Here is a 17,781-nt window from a genome sequence, read left to right on the forward strand (position 1 = left end):
AAAAATTCTGCACCACCAAATTCAAGGTATGTGCAAAACATGGGACGTGCTGGAATTTGCCCATATTTAATGCACACACAATATTGCTGGCGTTGTCCGATGCCACAAATCCACAGGAGAGTCCAATTGGGGTAAGCCATTCCGCGATGATCTTCCTCAGTTGCCGTAAGAGGTTTTCAGCTGTGTGCGTATTCTGGAAACCGGTGATACAAAGCGTAGCCTGCCTAGGAAAGAGTTGGCGTTTGCGAGATGCTGCTACTGGTGCCGCCGCTGCTGTTCTTGCGGCGGGAGTCCATACATCTACCCAGTGGGCTGTCACAGTCATATAGTCCTGACCCTGCCCTGCTCCACTTGTCCACATGTCCATGGTTAAGTGGACATTGGGTACAACTGCATTTTTTAGGACACTGGTGAGTCTTTTTCTGACGTCCGTGTACATTCTCGGTATCGCCTGCCTAGAGAAGTGGAACCTAGATGGTAATTGGTAACGGGGGCACACTGCCTCAATAAATTGTCTAGTTCCCTGTGAACTAACGGCGGATACCGGACGCACGTCTAACACCAACATAGTTGTCAAGGCCTCAGTTATCCGCTTTGCAGCAGGATGACTGCTGTGATATTTCATCTTCTTCGCAAAGGACTGTTGGACAGTCAATTGCTTACTGGAAGTAGTACAAGTGGGCTTACGACTTCCCCTCTGGGATGACCATCGACTCCCAGCAGCAACAACAGCAGCGCCAGCAGCAGTAGGCGTTACACGCAAGGATGCATCGGAGGAATCCCAGGCAGGAGAGGAATCGTCAGAATTGCCAGTGACATGGCCTGCAGGACTATTGGGATTCCTGGGGAAGGAGGAAATTGACACTGAGGGAGTTGGTGGGGTGGTTTGCGTGAGCTTGGTTACAAGAGGAAGGGATTTACTGGTCAGTGGACTGCTTCCGCTGTCGCCCAAAGTTTTTGAACTTGTCACTGACTTATTATGAATGCGCTGCAGGTGACGTATAAGGGAGGATGTTCCGAGGTGGTTAACGCCCTTACCCCTACTTATTACAGCTTGACAAAGGCAACACACGGCTTGACACCTGTTGTCCGCTTTTCTGTTGAAATACCTCCACACTGAAGAGCTGATTTTTTTGGTATTTTCACCAGGCATGTCAACGGCCATATTCCTCCCACGGACAACAGGTGTCTCCCCGGGTGCCTGACTTAAACAAACCACCTCACCATCAGAATCCTCCTGGTCAATTTCCTCCCCAGCGCCAGCAACACCCATATCCTCCTCATCCTGGTGTACTTCAACACTGACATCTTCAATCTGACTATCAGGAACTGGACTGCGGGTGCTCCTTCCAGCACTTGCAGGGGGCGTGCAAATGGTGGAAGGCGCATGCTCTTCACGTCCAGTGTTGGGAAGGTCAGGCATCGCAACCGACACAATTGGACTCTCCTTGTGGATTTGGGATTTCGAAGAACGCACAGTTCTTTGCGGTGCTTTTGATAGCTTGAGTCTTTTCAGTTTTCTAGCGAGAGGCTGAGTGCTTCCATCCTCATGTGAAGCTGAACCACTAGCCATGAACATAGGCCAGGGCCTCTGCCGTTCCTTGCCACTCCGTGTGGTAAATGGCATATTGGCAAGTTTACGCTTCTCCTCCGACAATTTTATTTTAGGTTTTGGAGTCCTTTTTTTACTGATATTTGCTGTTTTGGATTTGACATGCTCTGTACTATGACATTGGGCATCGGCCTTGGCAGACGACGTTGCTGGCATTTCATCGTCTCGGCCATGACTAGTGGCAGCAGCTTCAGCACGAGGTGGAAGTGGATCTTGATCTTTCCCTAATTTTGGAACCTCAACATTTTTGTTCTCCATATTTTAATAGGCACAACTAAAAGGCACCTCAGGTAAACAATGGAGATGGATGGATACTAGTATACTTATGGATGGACTGCCGAGTGCCGACACAGAGGTAGCTACAGCCGTGGACTAACGTACTGTGTCTGCTGCTAATATAGACTGGATGATTGATAATGAGATGAAATCAATATATATATGTATGTATATATAATATCACTAGTACTGCAGCCGGCAGGTAGATAATATATTTATTAGGTAATGATGACTGATGACGGACCTGCTGGACACTGTCAGCTCAGCAGCACCGCAGACTGCTACAGTAAGCTACTATACTATAGTAGTATGTACAAAGAAGAAAGAAAAAAAAAAACCACGGGTAGGTGGTATACAATTATGGATGGACTGCCGAGTGCCGACACAGAGGTAGGTACAGCCGTGGACTAACGTACTGTGTCTGCTGCTAATATAGACTGGATGATTGATAATGAGATGAAATCAATATATATATGTATGTATATATAATATCACTAGTACTGCAGCCGGACAGGTAGATAATATATTTATTAGGTAATGATGACTGATGACGGACCTGCTGGACACTGTCAGCTCAGCAGCACCGCAGACTGCTACAGTAAGCTACTATACTCTATAGTAGTATGTACAAAGAAGAAAGAAAAAAAAAAACCACGGGTAGGTGGTATACAATTATGGATGGACTGCCGAGTGCCGACACAGAGGTAGCTACAGCCGTGGACTAACGTACTGTGTCTGCTGCTAATATAGACTGGATGATTGATAATGAGATGAAATCAATATATATATGTATGTATATATAATATCACTAGTACTGCAGCCGGACAGGTAGATAATATATTTATTAGGTAATGATGACTGATGACGGACCTGCTGGACACTGTCAGCTCAGCAGCACCGCAGACTGCTACAGTAAGCTACTATACTATAGTAGTATGTACAAAGAAGAAAGAAAAAAAAAAAAACCACAGGTAGGTGGTATACAATTATGGATGGACTGCCGAGTGCCGACACAGAGGTAGCTACAGCCGTGGACTAACGTACTGTGTCTGCTGCTAATATAGACTGGATGATTGATAATGAGATGAAATCAATATATATATGTATGTATATATAATATCACTAGTACTGCAGCCGGACAGGTAGATAATATATTTATTAGGTAATGATGACTGATGACGGACCTGCTGGACACTGTCAGCTCAGCAGCACCGCAGACTGCTACAGTAAGCTACTATACTCTATAGTAGTATGTACAAAGAAGAAAGAAAAAAAAAAAACACGGGTAGGTGGTATACAAGTATGGATGGACTGCTGAGTGCCGACACAGAGGTAGCTACAGCCGTGGACTAACGTACTGTGTCTGCTGCTAATATAGACTGGATGATTGATAATGAGATGAAATCAATATATATATGTATGTATATATAATATAACTAGTACTGCAGCCGGACAGGTAGATAATATATTTATTAGGTAATGATGACTGATGACGGACCTGCTGGACACTGTCAGCTCAGCAGCACCGCAGACTGCTACAGTAAGCTACTATACTATAGTAGTATGTACAAAGAAGAAAGAAAAAAAAAAACCACGGGTAGGTGGTATACAATTATGGATGGACTGCTGAGTGCCGACACAGAGGTAGCTACAGCCGTGGACTAACGTACTGTGTCTGCTGCTAATATAGACTGGATGATTGATAATGAGATGAAATCAATATATATATGTATGTATATATAATATCACTAGTACTGCAGCCGGACAGGTAGATAATATATTTATTAGGTAATGATGACTGATGACGGACCTGCTGGACACTGTCAGCTCAGCAGCACCGCAGACTGCTACAGTAAGCTACTATACTATAGTAGTATGTACAAAGAAGAAAGAAAAAAAAAAAACCACGGGTAGGTGGTATACAATTATGGATGGACTGCTGAGTGCCGACACAGAGGTAGCTACAGCCGTGGACTAACGTACTGTGTCTGCTGCTAATATAGACTGGATGATTGATAATGAGATGAAATCAATATATATATGTATGTATATATAATATCACTAGTACTGCAGCCGGACAGGTAGATAATATATTTATTAGGTAATGATGACTGATGACGGACCTGCTGGACACTGTCAGCTCAGCAGCACCGCAGACTGCTACAGTAAGCTACTATACTCTATAGTAGTATGTACAAAGAAGAAAGAAAAAAAAAAAACCACGGGTAGGTGGTATACAATTATGGATGGACTGCCGAGTGCCGACACAGAGGTAGCTACAGCCGTGGACTAACGTACTGTGTCTGCTGCTAATATAGAGTCTAGACTGGATGATAAATTATTGATAATGAGATGAAATCAATATAATATCACTAGTACTGCAGCCGGACAGGTACTATATATATTTATTATGTAATGACTGAAGACGGACCTGCTGGACACTGTCAGGTCAGCACAGCACCGCAGACAGCTACAGTAAGCTACTATAGTAGTATGTATAAAGAAGAATGAAAAAAAAAAAAACACGGGTAGGTGGTATACAATATTATATATATATATATATTATATACAATTATATATATATATATATATATATTAAACTGGTGGTGATTGATTATTAAACTGGTGGTCACTTCAGGACAGGTCACGTTGCAACTTGCAACTAGTACTCCGAGGCCTAAGCAGACAATCACAAAATATATTATTATACTGGTGGTCAGTGTGGTCACAACAATGGCAGTGTGGCACTGACTCTGGCAGCAAAAGTGTGCACTGTACGTTATATGTACTCCTGAGTCCTGCTCTCAGACTCTAACTGCTCCCCACTGTCAGTGTCTCCCCCACAAGTCAGATAATACACTTACAGTCACACTATCTAATCTATAAATATCACTTCAGCAAGTAGTATAGTAGTATACAGTAGTACTCCTCCTAATAATGCTCCCCGAAAATACTGTGTCTCTCTCTTCTCTAAACGGAGAGGACGCCAGCCACGTCCTCTCCCTATGACTCTCAATGCACGTGTGAAAATGGCGGCGACGCGCGGCTCCTTATATAGAATCCGAGTCTCGCGATAGAATCCGAGCCTCGCGAGAATCCGACAGCGTGATGATGACGTTCGGGCGCGCTCGGGTTAGCCGAGCAAGGCGGGAAGATCCGAGCCTGCTCGGACCCGTGTAAAAAACCTGAAGTTCGGGCGGGTTCGGATTCAGAGGAACCGAACCCGCTCATCTCTACTCTGCATGCGGTAATGTATAAAATAGGGGGACTGTGCCTGCCATTTTATGTAAAAAGGGGACTCTACCTGCCATAATGTGTAAAAAATGGGGACTCTCCTGCTGTAATGTGTAAAAAAGCGGGACTCTACTGCTGTAATGTGTAAAAAAGGGGGACTTTCCTACTGTAATGTGTAAAAAAGGGGGACTCTGCCTGCCATAATGTGTAAAAAGGGGGACATTGCCTGCCATAATGTGTGATAGGGACTCTACCTGCTGTACTGTGTAAAAGGGTCTCTACCTGGCGTAATGTGTGTAAGTGGTGCTACTGTGCGGCATAATTTGAATAATGGAGACTTTTTTACAGCGTAATATGAATTGGTATTATTTTGTGGCCATGCCCCTTCCCCATGAAGCCATGCCTCTATATTTTTGGCGCACTGGCCCTGTTTTATATATGGGGGGGGGAGGCGCGCCGATGCTGTTTCTTGCACACAGCGCTAAAATGTCTAGTTACGGCACGGCCTCCCACTATATAACTCTCAGTCCATGGCTTCCTGCTGCCTCCATTCCCCTCCTCACATCATGTCACTGACTCTGTCACATGCAGCCCTGTTCTCACTGACACATCACTCATACTCATCTCCTGATATACTCTGTGCTGCTGGGGCACCTGCTCCTCCCACTATATAAATCTCAGTCTGTAGCTTCCTGCTGCCTCCATTCCTCTCCTCACATCATGTCACTGCCCCTGTCACATACAGCCCTGTCCTCACTGTCATATCACTCATCTCCTGATATACTCTGTGATGCTGGGGGACCCTGCTCCTCCCACTATATAACTCTCAGTCTGTGGCTTCCTGCTGCCTCCATTCCCCTCCTCAAATCATGTCACTGCCCCTGTCACATGCAGCCCTGTCCTCACTGACACATCACTCATCTCCTGATATACTCTGTGCTGCTGGGGACCCTACTCCTCCCACTATATAACTCTCAGTCTGTGGCTTCCTGCTGCCTCCATTCCCCTCCTCACATCATGTCACTGCCCCTGTCACATGCAGCCCTGTCCTCACTGACACGTCACTCATCTCCTGATATACTCTGTGCTGCTGGGGACCCTGCTCCTCCCACTATATAACTCTCAGTCTGTGGCTTCCTGCTGCCTCCATTCCCCTCCTCACATCAAGTCACTGCCCCTGTCACATGCAGCCCTGTCCTCACTGACACATTACTCATCTTCTGATATGCTCTGTGCTGCTGTGGAATTTGTTCCTTTTGCTAAGTAAATGTCAGCCTGTGGTCTCTTGCTTACCTATGTCTCTGATTTCGCATAATGATAATGACATGTCTATTGGCACATGCAGCTTCGTACTCACATATAAAACCGGATTAGTTCAGAGTCCAGACAAGTCAGAGCCCCCTACAATAATTGCACACCTGTGTCCTGAAATACTTTGTGCTGGAACTTTCATTTATTACAAGGTGTTATATCCCCTCACACATCAACACTTTGAAAATAAATGATAAGAATGAGCGAAAGAATGAATAAATTGTAGAAAGGCTCTCTGACCCTTAAACGAGATAACATGTAAAGCGGTAATTACCTTATTATAGAGATGGGTAAAAAATCAGTTTATGAAATGAAAGCTTGTTAAAGGAAGAACTATCTGTACTGTCTGTTTTACGGTCACACTGAAAAGGAAAAGTATCAGAGCCAAACCATAATTATTTCTACAGAGTCAAATTACAATATTCCATTTTCAAATTAATAAACGTAATTTTTTTTAAAAAAAAGCTTATTTTTTGCCCTTTGTACACCAGTGTCCCTGAATGCCCATGAAAAATAAAAATTCCTTACAACAACAAATGATAGGCGGAGATCGACCTTCCTCGGACACTGAATCCCTGGTGTTGAAATTGTTCACCAATTTCTTTTGTCAGGAAATAAGGACGGAGCCATTTTATTCCCACTGTTCAACAGAAGCGTTACACGTTAGAGCGTAATCTTCCTGTGTACACTGGAGGGGACTTCTGCTGCTGTCTAATGACTTTCCAACTGGGACACTGTGGATGTTTATTTTTGAAAAGGTGAAAGAGAGGAGAAGAAGCACAGCAGTGGCTACAAAAGTAATAGTGTTAAATCTTTCATTGGATTTAACTGAATACGGTTACTTCTATAACGGTAAAAACTGTTTAAAGTAAAGTTTAGTAATATTCTGGAGGACCCGTCAGTTGAAGGCCACACATGACTGAATAACGCAACCTGAGATTGGATGAAAGCATCACATGACTAACTGACATCCTACCTTGAGGTGACCATTTCTGCCTGGCAATCACCACAGATAAAGATTGTTTAAGATAACTACTGTATGACAAATACTGAGATGGATACAGGGGCTTCATCTCCAATGTGATGTTGTCAGCAATTTCCCTTGAACTGCTGGACAAACGATATAGGGTGTCATTCCGACCCGATCGCTCGCTGCAGGTTGTCACAGCGCAGCGATCGGGTCAGAATTGCGCATGCGCCGGCACCGCAGTGCGCCGACGCATGGCAGTCTGAGACAGAGGCGGTTGCTGGGTGGGAGGGGGCTGAACGGCGGCGTTAAGCCGCCATTTAGGGGGCGGCGGTCCGGCCAGCTCAGGCGTGGCCGGACCGTTGGGGCGGGCCGTGGCGACTGCGTGACGTCTCACGCAGCCGCTGCGCCCAGCGGCAGCGAAGAACAACTCCCGGCCAGCCGCAGGAGCTGCGTTGGCCGGGAGTTACTGCAGAAATACAAAAGCAACGCCACTGTGCGATGCTTTTGTATTTCTGCGGGGGTGGGTGTGGCACTGACATGCAGGGCGGACTAGCCCTGTGCTGGGCGTCCTCCCGCATGTCAGGGAAGATGATCATAGCTGTGCTAAATTTAGCACACACTGTCTAATCTTGCATAAGATACTGTTTGTGCCCACATCCAAGAGCATACTGTCATTGACGATATCCTAAGATTGAGCTGTATGTAAGTCCGACCAGAAGACATTGCTGATGATCGCGGGGGCGCGCAAACAGTGCATACACATTGGATGATCAGGGCCTCCACTGGGGGGGGGGGATGGCAGGATTGGAGTCCTGGGCCTAGACTGCGAGGGGGCCCTGGATAGCAATGGCGTGGAATGGCGCACACAGCAGACAGCGATAGATTGCTGCTGGTCCGCAAGTTCCAACTGGCTCGCAGATAGCTAGAAATTTTAAATTCTTCTGTTGCTTACTCCTGACTCCTGTGCTGCCACTGCTGTAGTGTCTAAGGGCGCCCAGAACAGTAAGCTGTGTGGGCTGCAATGGAAGTTGGGGGGTCCTGCCTATTCTGTCTTCCCGAGCAGAGGCTCAGGTTTTCCCACCGGACTTGGATTCCAACTTTCAGGCAAAATGTCATCCTCCCGGCATCGAATTCTTGCAGGTTTTGGATTCTATATAAGGCGCCTCATCTGGGACTCAGTACCATTTCTCTCTCAGGCATGCTGATGTATGCTACACTGTACTCTACTGTATTGGCTTCACTGTGTCAGAGTAGACAAGTGGCTGTGCTCTGTATATGCATTAGTCAGTGTATAGCGGTACGCTGCTGTGTACTGCTCTGTACTCTGCTGTAAATTGGCTGTGCTGTGTCCATCTAAAGTGAATACATTGTGTATTGTGTGACTGTCAGATATTCTTCTATTGCTTGTACTGTTTGGTGTGTTTTACCCTAGTGTGCTTTGTTCACATGCATATACTGTATAAGCCCTGTGACTGTATGTTCAAATAATAAAAAAAGATATACAAATCTTTTGTTTGTAGGGGTTGGGGTCGCCCCCCTGTCGGCATTCTGGTTGCCAGGATTCCGGCGTTGGTATGCTGACTGCTGGAATACTGGCCACCAGAATGCCAGCAGGGGGATGACCCAAACAACTTCTCGCCCCGCTGCCGGCATTCTGGTGGCTGGGATCCCGACATTGGTATGCTGACCGCCGGGATCCCGGCCACCAGAGTAACAGCAGTAGGGCGAGCGCAACAAAGCCCCTTGCTGGCTCGGGGGCTCGCTGCTCTTGCTACAGGTTCTATTCCCACTTTATGGGTTCCCATGAGTGGGAATAGCCCTGGGCCCCCTGCCGGCATTCTTGTGGTTGGGATACCGGTGACTTTAGGCTGGCTACCGATAACACGACCGAAGGTAACATGACTATATCAACCTTGTAGTGTTTGGTGTACTTTACCCGCCACACAGTTTGAACTGAGCTGCAAGTTAAAAAAGAAAGAAAAAATATATAGATCTATTGTTTGTACTGTTTGGTGCTATTTACCCTATTGTGCTTTGTTCACATGCATCTGTAAGCCCTGTGATTCCACGCAATGATCTGCAAATTGAAAAATGGATAACGATCTGTTTAGAGAAGAGCAACCAAATACTAGTGCTGCAGTTGCACCACTTTTCATTTCTGCCACTGATGTGTAGCAACGTTTCTTAGATGTGTTATAAACTGCCATGTGTGTGTGCAGCTGATTTGCAGGTTAGCTTGCTGCAGCCTTTAGCCTAAAGTGGATGAAAACAATATTGTGTGCTGTGAGGTTGTTAAAATTAACTGGAAATGACTGTTATTAAGGTTAATAATACCCTAGGAAAAATGAAAGGCCCATATTATGTGATTTTAGCTTTTTTGATCAATTTAAAAAAAAAAAAACAATATAAAGCCAGGCGACGAATTAGAAAACAAACCACCAAAAATGGTCCAGCACACATCTCTTCATTTATTGACGTTTTAGCTTTCTAAAAAAATGTTTTACATATTTTTTTTTTATAATATAGAATAACAAATCAATGGTCAATCTAATACATAGGTCTCACTTTCTGCACTCATAAACTGGGTACACAATGGGGGTCATTCCGAGTTGTTCGCTCGCAAGCTGCTTTTAGCAGCTTTGCACACGCTAAGCCGCCGCCTACTGGGAGTGAATCTTAGCATATCAAAATTGCGAACGAAAGATTAGCAGAATTGCGAATAGACACTTCTTAGCAGTTTCTGAGTAGCTTCAAACTTACTCGGCATCTGCGATCAGTTCAGTGCTTGTCGTTCCTGGTTTGACGTCACAAACACACCCAGCGTTCGCCCAGACACTCCCCCGTTTCTCCAGCCACTCCCGCGTTTTTCCCGGAAACAGTAGCGTTTATTCGCACACTCCCATAAAACATCCTGTTTCCGCCCAGAAACACCCACTTCCTGTCAATCACACTCCGATCACCAGAACGAAGAAAAAACCTTGTAATGCCGTGAGTAAAATTCCTAACTGCATAGCAAATTTACTTGGCGCAGTCGCACTGCGGACATTGCGCATGCGCATTAGCGACTAATCGCTCCATTGCGAGAAAAAAATACAGAGCGAACAACTCGGAATGACCCCCAATATACTGTACAATATATTAGACAACGTTGCAATCCGCAACAGATAGTCTGCACCCTGAAATCCAACTAATTCATTGTTTGACAAATTGGGTTGTGGAATCGTCCCTTTGGATGTTCTGCACATACTATGGGACAATTCCACAGACATTGCAGAATTGTTACATGAAGCATGTAACCATGTATCACCTTATCATACAGCGGATCGAGTAGAGTGTACGTTGATGCAATTTATCGTTATATTCTCACATTGCTGTCTCATTGGAACAATGTACCTACTATATTAGGTATAACTAGACTTGGTTCTGTAACTAATATCTTCTACAGTATGTCAAACCTAATGAATGTGACACAGGACATACTGTAGGGAATATTGTGTGGATATAAGTCCCAACAATTCCACATTAAATAATCAACATTCATGATTGACAGATGTTTGCAATAAATGGGCGTCCAGGATTTGTGATCATTTTTAATTGTACTTCTTTGATCACAATATTTTAACTCACAGTATGTACATCATTACTAGTACAGTATGAAATGACAAGACTGGTTGGTAGGCAACGAAGCACAGATACAACAAAATTACATTTCACAGCTGTAACTTAAGCAAGAATAAACAAATGTGTGCAGCTTTTGTTAATATATATATATATATATATACATGTATACACATATATATTAGTGATGTGCAGCGGAAATTTTTTGAGTTTTGTGTTTTGGTTTTGGATTCGGTTCCGCGGCCGTGTTTTGGATTCGGACGCGTTTTGGCAAAACCTCCCTGAAAATTTTTTATCGGATTCGGGTGTGTTTTGGATTCGGGTGTTTTTTTTACAAAAACCCTCAAAAACAGCTTAAATCATAGAATTTGGGGGTCATTTTGATCCCATAGTATTATTTACCTCAATAACCATAATTTCCACTCATTTTCAGTCTATTCTGAACACCTCCCACCTCACAACATTATTTTTAGTCCTAAAATTTGCACTGAGGTCACTGGATGACTAAGCTAAGCGACCCAAGTGGCCGACACAAACACCTGGCCCATCTAGGAGTGGCACTGCAGTGTCAGACAGGATGGCACTTCAAAAAAATAGTCCCCAAACAGCACATGATGCAAAGAAGAAAAGAGGCGCAATGAGGTAGCTGTGTGACTAAGCTAAGCGACCCAAGTGGCCGACACAAACACCTGGCCCATCTAGGAGTGGCACTGCAGTGTCAGACAGGATGGCACTTCAAAAAAATAGTCCCCAAACAGCACATGATGCAAAGAAAAAAAGAGGCGCAATGAGGTAGCTGTGTGACTAAGCTAAGCGACCCAAGTGGCCGACACAAACACCTGGCCCATCTTGGAGTGGCAATGCAGTGTCAGACAGGATGGCACTTCCAAAAATAGTCCCCAACTTGTCTCTGGTAGCACCCCCGAACGTCCAGTAATTAGTACCTAATCAAACTGACGGACATTTATCGGGGTTCTCTCTCTTTTTTCTTCAAATAGCAATTATTTAGAATTAGCAGCTGGTGCAGAACATATCCCCCTCCCCTATTTCCCTACATATCCCATCTAGGAGTGGCACTGCAGTGTTAGACAGGATGGCACTTCAAAAATATAGTCCCCAAACAGCACATGATGCAAAGAAAAAAAGAGGCGCAATGAGGTAGCTGTGTAACTAAGCTAAGTGACCCAAGTGGCCGAAACAAACACCTGGACCATCTAGGAGTGACACTGCAGTGTCAGACAGGATGGCACTTCCAAAAATAGTCCCCAAACAGCACATGATGCAAAGAAAATGAAAGAAAAAAGAGGTGCAAGATGGAATTGTTCTTGGGCCCTCCCACCCACCCATATGTTGTATAAACAGGATATGCACACTTTAACAAACCCATCATTTAAGCGACAGGGTCTGCCACACGACTGTGACTGAAATGACTGGTTGGTTTGGGCCCCCACCAAAAAGAAGCAATCAATCTCTCCTTGCACAAACTGGCTCTACAGAGGCAAGATGTCCACCTCCTCCTCTTCCTCCGATTCCTCACCCCTTTCACTGTGTACATCCCCCTCCTCACAGATTATTAATTCGTCCCCACTGGAATCCACCATCTCAGGTCCCTGTGTACTTTCAGGAGGCAATTGCTGGTGAATGTCTCCACGGAGGAATTGATTATAATTCATTTTGATGAACATCATCTTCTCCACATTTTCTGGAAGTAACCTCGTACGCCGATTGCTGACAAGGTGAGCGGCTGCACTAAACACTCTTTCGGAGTACACACTGAAGGAGGAGGGGCAACCTAGGTAAAATAAAGCCAGTTTGTGCAAGGGCATCCAAATTGCCTCTTTTTCCTGCCAGTATACGTACGGACTGTCTGACGTGCCTACTTGGATGCGGTCACTCATATAATCCTCCACCATTCTTTCAATGGTGACAGAATCATATGCAGTGACAGTAGACGACATGTCAGCACTCGCTCCAGACTGCCCTGCATCACCGCCAGCAGGTGGGCTCGGAATTCTTAGCCTTTTCCTTGCACCCCCAGTTGCGGAAGAATGTGAAGGAGGAGCTGTTGACGGGTCACGTTCCGCTTGACTTGACAATTTTCTCACCAGCAGGTCTTTGAACCTCTGCAGACTTGTGTCTGCCGGAAAGAGAGATACAACGTAGGTTTTAAATCTAGGATCGAGCACGGTGGCCAAAATGTAGGCTCTGATTTCAACAGATTGACCACCCGTGAATCCTTGTTAAGCGAATTAAGGGCTCCATCCACAAGTCCCACATGCCTAGCGGAATCACTCTGTTTTAGCTCCTCCTTCAATCTCTCCAGCTTCTTCTGCAAAAGCCTGATGAGGGGAATGACCTGACTCAGGCTGGCAGTGTCTGAACTGATACAATTATGATAAAATATCACCAATACATCCCTTATTGGCAGTTCCTGTGGTGGAGTCTTCAATATATATTGACTGGTGAGATTTCTCCAGGATATGGCAACATGTAGGGAAATATGAAAACAAAAGAACCAATGTGTAGTAAATTCCTCATATATATCAGATGAAACTAAATTGTTCTTTTACAAGAAAGCTAGTGGTGGTTTTAGGCGTACCCCACTCACACTTTAATCAAATATTTCTAAGCCCATCAAGGTTTCTTTTTCCAATACCAAGGCCTCGTTCACTTGAACTGCGCCTGGCAGGTAAATATGATCTGTGATATATAGGTGGAGCGTACCCCAAAACTCACACTCGTGAGATGGGTAGTAAGCACATCAAGGTATCTTTAAAAGCTTGTAATATATAGATGGAGCGTACCCCAAGACTCACACTCGCAGAGTGGGTGATAAACACATCAAGGTATCTTTAAAATAACAGGAAATCTGTAGATCAACTTATGCGTACCCAAACTCACAGTTCTTAGTGAAGTTGTACTCCCATCAAGGTATCTTTAGGTTCAAATCCCCGTGCAGTGTCCTTAGTGGTAGTAGTTTAGCCTCCCCAGTAAAAAACTCACTCTCCTCAAATGGAGGTAGGGGGGTACAGAAATTTATTAAAAGTCATACATACAGCTAAACTGTATTAAGTCCATAAAAACACAGCATACACTGAGCATACAATGAGGATGAAAACCATAACCTCATGTACTTTGTAATCCTCTGCGGAAGCGGCAAGGAGAATTAATTCGATATGAGTTAATGATTTAATTATGACATCACTTCCTGTTAATTTGGACAGCCATCCTTTAAATATCAAGTCACCACCACACTCCATTATGTCTTGATAAAGGCCCAAGCCAGGGCTGAAACGCGTTGACAAGCAGGAGTGTGAGTAGTGACAACGTCTTTGGATCTTCATTTATTTTTTCTGTTTTTGTTTTTTTGTGTTCAGCTAAAAGGGACATTCTTGTTCCTGGATATTTTTATTTTCCCCCCCTATTTTCCTTACCGGCTCTGCCTAGGAATTATTTTATTTTGTATGCTGTGTTTTTATGGACTTAATACAGTTTAGCTGTATGTATGACTTTTAATAAATTTCTGTACCCCCCTACCTCCATTTGAGGAGAGTGAGTTTTTTACTGGGGAGGCTAAACTACTACCACTAAGGACACTGCACGGGGATTTGAACCTAAAGATACCTTGATGGGAGTACAACTTCACTAAGAACTGTGAGTTTGGGTACGCATAAGTTGATCTACAGATTTCCTGTTATTTTAAAGATACCTTGATGTGTTTATCACCCACTCTGCGAGTGTGAGTCTTGGGGTACGCTCCATCTATATATTACAAGCTTTTAAAGATACCTTGATGTGCTTACTACCCATCTCGCGAGTGTGAGTTTTGGGGTACGCTCCACCTATATATCACAGATCATATTTACCTGCCAGGCGCAGTTCAAGTGAACGAGGCCTTGGTATTGGAAAAAGAAACCTTGATGGGCTTAGAAATATTTGATTAAAGTGTGAGTGGGGTACGCCTAAAACCACCACTAGCTTTCTTGTAAAAGAACAATTTAGTTTCATCTGATATATATGAGGAATTTACTACACATTGGTTCTTTTGTTTTCATATTTCCCTACATGTTGCCATATCTTGGAGAAATCTCACCAGTCAATATATATTGAAGACTCCACCACAGGAACTGCCAATAAGGGATGTATTGGTGATATTTTATCATAATTGTATCTGTTATAGCGCTATTGGTATAAATACAGATCTCAAATTTCAGGTATTGTAAGTAGTTTCGAGATGTGGTGACATCTCCTGAGGTGTGTTATATCATAAGCTGCTTGGCGCCTGTCCTGGAACACCCCCCCAAAAAAAAAAAAAAAAAATTTTTTTTTTGCTCTATTTTAGTGTCTGAACTGACTTCACGTGTGGCAAGTTCAAAGGGTTGCAGAACCTTGCACAACGTTGAAATCATTCTCCACTGTGCTTGAGTCAGGTGCATTCCCCCTCCTTTGCCTATATCGTGGGCAGATGTATAGGCTTGAATGGCCTTTTGCTGCTCCTCCATCCTCTGAAGCATATAGAGGGTTGATTCCACCTCGTTACCACCTCTTGCTTCAGATGATGGTGGGGCAGGTTCAGGAGTGTTTGCTGGTGCTCCAGTCTTCGGCACACGGTGGCTGAATGCCGAAAGTGGCCCGCAATTATTCGGGCCACCGACAGCATCTCTTGCACACCCCTGTCGTTTTTTAAATAATTCTGCACCACCAAATTCAATGTATGTGTAAAACATGGGACGTGCTGGAATTTGCCCAGATGTAATGCACGCACAATATTGGTGGCGTTGTCCGATGTCACAAATCCCCAGGAAAGTCCAATTGGGGTAAGCCATTCTGTGATGATGTTCCTCAGTTTCCGTAAGAGGTTGTCAGCTGTGTGCCTCTTATGGAAAGCGGTGATACAAAGTGTAGCCTGCCTAGGTACGAGTTGGCATTTGCGAGATGCTGCTACTGGTGCCGCCGCTGCTGTTCTTGCTGTGGGAGGCAATACATCTACCCAGTGGGCTGTCACAGTCATATAGTCCTGAGTCTGCCCTGCTCCACTTGTCCACATGTCCGTGGTTAAGTGGACATTGGGTACAACTGCATTTTTTATGACACTGGTGACTCTTTTTCTGACGTCTATGTACATTTTCGGTATCGCCTGACTAGAGAAATGGAAACTAGATGGTATTTGGTACCGGGGACACAGTACCTCAATCAATTGTCTAGTTCCCTGTGAATTAACGGTCGATACCGGAAACACGTTTCTCACCACCCAGGCTGCCAAGGACTGAGTTATCCGCTTTGCAGCAGGATGACTGCTGTGATATTTCATCTTCCTCGCAAAGGACTGTTGGACAGTCAATTGCTTACTGGAAGTAGTACAAGTGGTCTTCTGACTTCCCCTCTGGGATGGCGATCGACTCCCAGCAGCAACAACAGCAGCGCCAGCAGCAGTAGGCGTTACACTCAAGGATCCATCAGAGGAATCTCAGGCAGGAGAGGACTCGTCAGACTTGCCAGTGACATGGCCTGCAGGACTATTGGCTTTCCTGGGTAAGGAGGAAATTGACACTGAGGGAGTTGGTGGTGTGGTTTGCAGGAGCTTGGTTACAAGAGGAAGGGATTTAGTGGTCAGTGGACTGCTTCCGCTGTCACCCAAAGTTTTTGAACTTGTCACTGACTTCTGATGAATGCGGTCCAGGTGACGTATAAGGGAGGATGTTCCTAGGTAATTAACGTCCTTACCCCTACTTATTACAGCTTGACAAAGGCAACACACGGCTTGACACCAGTTGTCCGCATTTCTGTTGAAATAATTCCACACCGAAGAGGTGATTTTTTTTGTATTTTGACCAGGCATGTCAATGGCCATATTCCTCCCACGGACAACAGGTGTCTCCCCGGGTGCCTGACTTAAACAAACCACCTCACCATCAGAATCCTCCTGTCAATTTCCTCCCCAGTGCCAGCAACACCCATATCCTCATCCTGGTGTACTTCAACAGTGACATCTTCAATTTGACTATCAGGAACTGGATTGCGGGTGCTCCTTCCAGTACTTGCAGGGGGCGTGCAAATGGTGGAAGGCGCCACCTCTTCCTGTCCAGTGTTGGGAAGGTCAGGCATCGCAACCGACACAATTGGACTCTCCTTGGGGATTTGTGATTTAGAAGAACGCACAGTTCTTTGCTGTGCTTTTGCCATCTTAACTCTTTTAAGTTTTCTAGCAGGAGGATGAGTGCTTCCATCCTCATGTGAATCTGAACCACTAGCCATGAATATAGGCCAGGCCCTCAGCCGTTCCTTGCCACTCCCTGTCGTAAATGGCACATTGGTAAGTTTACGCTTCTCCTCAGACGCTTTTAATTTTGATTTTTGGGTCATTTTTCTGAACTTTTGTGTTTTGGATTTTACATGCTCTCTACTATGACATTGGGCATCGGCCTTGGCAGATGACGTTGTTGGCATTTCATCGTCTCGGCCATGACTAGTGGCAGCAGCTTCAGCACATGGTGGAAGTGGATATTGATCTTTCCCTATTTTACCCTCCACATTTTTGTTCTCCATTTTTTATTGTGTGGAATTATATGCCGGTATCAATAGCAATGGCCTACTACTATATATACTGCGCACAACTGAAATGCACCACAGGTATGGATGGATAGTATACTTGATGACACAGAGGTAGGTAGAGCAGTGGCCTACTGTACCGATCTGCTATATATTATATACTGGTGGTCAGCAAACTGTGCAAAACTGAAATGCACCACAGGTATGGATG

The sequence above is a fragment of the Pseudophryne corroboree genome, chromosome 5 (genome assembly GCF_028390025.1).
Source record: "Pseudophryne corroboree isolate aPseCor3 chromosome 5, aPseCor3.hap2, whole genome shotgun sequence".
NCBI classification, from domain to species: domain Eukaryota; kingdom Metazoa; phylum Chordata; class Amphibia; order Anura; family Myobatrachidae; genus Pseudophryne; species Pseudophryne corroboree.